This window comes from Anopheles maculipalpis, chromosome 3RL, assembly GCF_943734695.1.
Source record: "Anopheles maculipalpis chromosome 3RL, idAnoMacuDA_375_x, whole genome shotgun sequence".
In the NCBI taxonomy this organism is placed as follows: domain Eukaryota; kingdom Metazoa; phylum Arthropoda; class Insecta; order Diptera; family Culicidae; genus Anopheles; species Anopheles maculipalpis.
In genome coordinates, this window is record NC_064872.1 from 27,724,793 (window position 1) to 27,730,445 (window position 5,653).

Genomic DNA, 5,653 nt, shown 5'->3' on the forward strand with positions numbered 1-5,653 from the left:
CTTTCAGCTTGGTTTCTAGAATCACAAGGTTTTGACTCTCTTGATCCTTAGGTAGTGCTAGTTGGTGTAAAGCTATTTTGGGTCTTCCTTTTGACCATACAAATGAACCTAATTTCGATGTTATGTTCGCTAAAAGTTTATTGTTGATTGATAAAACAGAGCCAATAAACCATAGTTTGGAGGTTAGATACGTATTAACTGTACCATTTGTTTGCTGGAGATTTAGATCTCTTGCCATGTGGTTCCAAATTAAAGTTGCGAATTTGTGGCATGTCACATCCCAGTTAAGTTTGATTGTCTATATTAATGAGTTAAACATTTATCACAAAAATATTAAGTGCGTAAAACGAAATGCATTTCTGTGAACATGCTTTTTGAAATTCAAAATTTTGATTTGCAGAATGTAAATTGAACAGCAAAAATTCTGGGGAAGCTTTTTAAATCTTAAACAAAGAGGAAACTCCATCATACACCACAGAACATTGAAACATAATATTAAAAATGTTTTCTTTCTGTATATTGATTCGTTTGCCATTAGTTCTGCAGAAGCACGCAAACGAAAACCAATATCGAAACAGACTCGCTTTCGCACCAGCAATCATTCAAGAGCTTGCAACTTCTTGTCTGACGTAGCCGAGGCCAGTATAGCTAAGTCGTCTCCTTTTTTACTGATAAAACAGAAAAAAAAAACAAATAAAAAAACAAGTGAATGGAAAGCAACTCTTTTTTGCAATAATTTCCCAACGAAACAGTGGGACATTCTGACGTCAGTCGCAGTGCAAAGATTAGATAATATCAATCCAATTTTTGCTCCAATCTGCCCATTTCACCACGAGCGTTTGGCGAGGAACCTCGGCAGAACGGTTTATATGTATATTGCAACGTGGTCGTAATACGGTTGACCGTGGCCAGCCAAAACAGCTCGAAAGCTCATCCACCCGTCTCTTATTTGCTGAATTGCTACTGTACGAACGAACGTTGATTTCATTCCGAACGCGTAACATTTCGACCCCGGTCATTCAAATGCGAAGTAAGCACCACTTGGAGAATGTCATTTTTTTTCGCCTTCGTTGCGCGATCAGCTTTCGGTTTGTTGCCGTCGTGGTAAGGCAGTCTTGGCGGTGAGCAGTTGCAGTACGGTTTCCTATACAACCCACCAAAAACCCATTGCTGTATTGCTTTGGATTTATTAAATTTTCATTGATGGAAAACCGTTATCGTTCTCTGCTTGCTGCTGCTGCACGATGCTGGTTGGTGACGGTGTCAAGAAACGTTTCGCGGGATCGTAATCAAATCAAATCACCACCCAACGATTGGGTTAGTTGTGTTGGATGGTTGGTTCGTGGTCGAAATCGATTGTACAAAGAATGGTTCTGTTCAATTTTCCGGAAAACGTACACATACGCATCATTTTGAAAATAGGAAATTGCCCATTCACAATCACCTGTAGCTATGTTTTGAGAGAAGGAAACGGAAGGTTCATGCTTCATGCTTAAGGGTTCCGGTGTGTCTTTCCCTTTTTCCAGTAGCACCGTCGTGGTAAAGCTTTGCCCTTCCTGTGCAAGCTAAACTCGAACAAAAACGCTTTGTTTGGCATGGTTTTTTTTTCTTTTCCACGACCAGATTTCCCCACAATCGAAGCTCAATTGATGTTTCCGGGAAACATGATACCGCTTCATCACCGGCGAAAAGCAACCCAAACCCTGCAGTGGTTTGGTGCAAATCAGTAAACGCCAGAATAGCAAACCACCCACAATGAAGTGTGGCGACAATAAAAGTCTATGGAACGAACGATATGGCCAATTTCCTACGCTCGTCAATCGGGCCAGAGTTGGGAAAGGGATGTCGCTGAGCGATGTTTGATTATTTTATCGCTGGTTCAAATTCAGATTTCGGTGGAAATATATTTACAGAAAAACCCATTCAACTTCTAGCTCATGACGCGGTGCCCAAAAATGGATACCCGCGAAAATGGTTTCACTCAGTGCGGTTGGTTTCGTTTCCACTTTATCGGTCCACTTAAAAGATTTTTCCTGATAAGCATCGAGATAAATGGGAAATGCACGATGCAATGTGCATTGTGCTTTATTTTAAAAGAAATTTAATGCAAATTAACGTCTAATTTGCAGCTCACAACATGTTGATCGTGAATAAAATACTCTATTTTCCGCTAAATGAAATAGTAACCCAGCATAACATCAAATTGCATTTGGTCGAGCGTTTTGTTGAGCCTGTATTTTAATAAGGCCTATCTTAATTATTCGTTTTGAGAGTCTTTTTTTACCTTTTCAATATATTTTTTTAAACTCTATAATCTAAGGCATCTACAAGGCACAAGAAACGCATTTATTTTCTTCGATAGGCGTATGTTTTAAAAGTTATTTTTCATTTGTAATTATTACTTTTTAAATTAAGTTTTGAACATCTACTACTGTGCCCGAAAAATAAAGAGACTTTGCGTTTTTTTTCTTAAATGGTTTTTTTTTATTAAGCCAAATGAAGATCATCACCTTCGAAGTAATCCCCTTCCGATGCAATGCACCTGTTCTTCCACTCCTCGAAGCAGGTGGAAAACGCGGATGCTGGGATGTCCTTTAGTTCCGCCGTCGCTGCGGCTTGTATCTCCTCGATAGTGACAAAACGGTGTTCCCGAAGCGACCGTTTTAGCTTGTTGAACAACCAGAAGTTGGCTGGTGCCAAATCTGGCACCAGCCCGGCAATTGTTTTTCCACAAATTCGGCCGCTTTCGCCGGATGGAGGTACGCCACCGCCGCATTACGCTTAGATAGTACTCTTTGTTCACCGTTTGGACCTTCGAAAGAAATTCCTTGTGAACCACCCTACGGTAAACAAAGAATACCGTCAGCATCACCTTTTCGACCGGCTTTGGCGCGACTTCTTAGGCCTCAGCTCGTTCGAGACACGGTACTTGCTCAACTGGTCCGTTGTTTCCGGATCGTATTCATTTCGTCGCCAGCTATAATCGATTTCAGCTTTCGAGCGTAGTCTGCCAGCATCGTTTTACAGACTTCAACGCGATTCGCGGCGCGATTAAGCCGCATCAACCCCAAAACATCTTTCAGGATGGTGTTGACCGAGGCTTTGGAAATCCCACCACTTTCTGAAAGGTCTCGTATCGTCAACCGACGATTGTTGACCACCAAATCCTTGATTTGGACGAAGTGATTTGGATGAAATCGGTCGAGAGTAATGATCTCCCCGGACGGTCCACGTCTTCGACCTTCTCACGACCATTCTTGAAATCACTGTACACATTTGTACACATTTTTCTTCGACATAGATTCTTCCCCGAAAGCTTTTTGTAACAACCGCAATGTTTCCTCAGCGTTTGTTTCATTGCGCAAACAAAATTTGATACATGCGCGCTGCTCCACAAACTTGGACATGGTCAATATGGACAAAAACAAATTGTCGCTCCAAGCCGGGTTGATGTTGTGACTTGAAACGTGGCAGAACTGTCAAAAACATTCATATTGACAAACGAAAAATAAAAACAAGGGGCTTCTTTTGGCGCGCGAAATTTGACATCCAATGTCACTTTACTTTTAGGACACACTAGTACTTCATAGCACTGTCTTTTTAACTCTGCTTATGTTGATGTTTTGCTTTTATCTCGTGGCTTATTTGCAATTGTGATGCTAGAGATTGAATAAACTAAGCGTACTGCCTTTTTTGTACAATGAACTCTAAGATATTATTTATATTTAAATGGATAATATAAAATCTTTCAAAAAGGGAAGGAGGAAATTCCTTATTAATAATGGTTATTGTATCAGTAATCACAAGTGGTGGTGACAATACGCTTTCAATACGTAACAATTAATTAAAAATAAGTAAAATAATTAAATAAACTCATACCTTTAGATCAACTGCACATTAAGTTCATGAATACTTGTTTGTTGTTATTTACCTTTGTTTCTGTTGTAATGTTCATAAACTATAATGTAATACGATACTCCTACTGCCAATACTGGCATTTGTGTTAATTTCTACTCTTCTGAACAAATTGACCGAATATTGTTCCTTACATCTACAAAGTACCAGGCGCCTCCAGTAGAAAGGAAAAAAATGGGGCTACCATAGAAGCAAACAAGATGAGAAAGCACAAGGAACAACGAGGAAAAAAAAGTTTTCCCATTTTGTTTATTTGTTATGAAAGTTTTAGTTTTAGTTTTTGGTGTATCAAAAAAATGATTTCAATGAAAGATTAAATTTACCAAAATTGCATACTTTTAGGTGCTATAAGAAGCTGTTCGTATGCAAATATTTGTAGCATAGAAAACATCTTATTTTATGTATTTACACTTGATTATTACGGTCCAGTGCCGTATTGTCAACACCGCTTGTGTTGAATAGATTTTCACAGATTTATAAGGCATTTCCTCCTTATTCTTTGCCTTATTCATGCATAGAAAACATCTATTTAGCTGCATTTTATATTATCTATTGTTTCCGTATAATTTTTTAATGTAATTTTAATTTGCAAACATTGAAGCCCACCAACTGTCGAACAAATTGGATCCCTTTTAAAACTGCTTGCAGGATACTCAAAAGTTGTTAAAATTTATTTTCTAAATAAACTTCAACACCGTGTTGTAAATAAGCATAACATAGTTGCTGATCCTTTGATCACCATTTCGCAACAGTTGCTCAATTAACATCCAATTTATAATCCATTTCCACTCGCACCGCTCGGAAAGGTTTCTTCGGTCGAAACTCGAACCAGATTTCATTTTCAAATACCAGCAGTACGCAGTTTTTTCTCTCTGTGTAACCGCTTCTTCATCCCTTGCAAGAATCAAACGGAGAGGAAATAGTCTCCCAAACAAAAAAATGTCACCACCATACTTATCGTCCAAACTCCCAGCATCGACACCCCATAAATTCGTAATTAAACGTTCTGACCTTTCCGAATCGTGCGGAGCGGTTCGTTCGCCCGTTGGACGCATCAAACGATTGGGACATCGCGCTTGGCCGATAAAATGCTTGCTTTACCAATCGTCCATCAATGTTTGTGGCCCAAAAATACGCTTCGACGCTTTATCGTCTGTCGAAACGAGCAACTCGGGGCTAGATTTCTGGGAAAAATCTTATCCTTTTTCGTCTTTTTTTTTTATTTTATTTTTGGGATGCCTGATCGAACCGAGCGAAGGGTAAAACTCATTAGTTCTATAAATCTTAGCCCGGTTTGTTGCATAGCCTGAGGGAAGATTTGTTTTTCTCCTGTGCGATACACTTTATCGGATGGTGGTTTCTTTTTGTCGAAAGAAGAGGTAGAAATAGCAGCACAACAACAAAATATCACCCTACAAGGAAAGGACCAGTGCGAGCCAAGAACTCGATAAATTCGGAACCAACTGTCCGAAGTTTGGCGACAAAATTAGAACGATCATTTAGCTTCTGACGCTTGCCCCGTGCTGATGGAAAGTTTTTGCTGTGTGTCTGTTTGTAAAATATTTACTTCCCTCAAAATGAGTGCATCAAGCATTGAGAGTTAATTTGAGATGATAATTACGACCCTTATTTAAAAGTTCCTTCCAGGACATGCAAGCAAGGTACTAACGGACAGCTGCGTTGGTGTGGTGTGGTCTTTTACCAATCAACGGGCTAATCGTTCGGAAGAAACGTCAGC

General features: G+C 39.5%; 1 pseudogene; it reads right to left on the minus strand.

Annotated features, from left to right (window-relative positions):
- Positions 1 to 2,663: 2,663 nt before the first annotated feature.
- Positions 2,664 to 3,407, minus strand: LOC126560529 (protein GVQW3-like; annotated as a pseudogene).
- Positions 3,408 to 5,653: the final 2,246 nt, after the last annotated feature.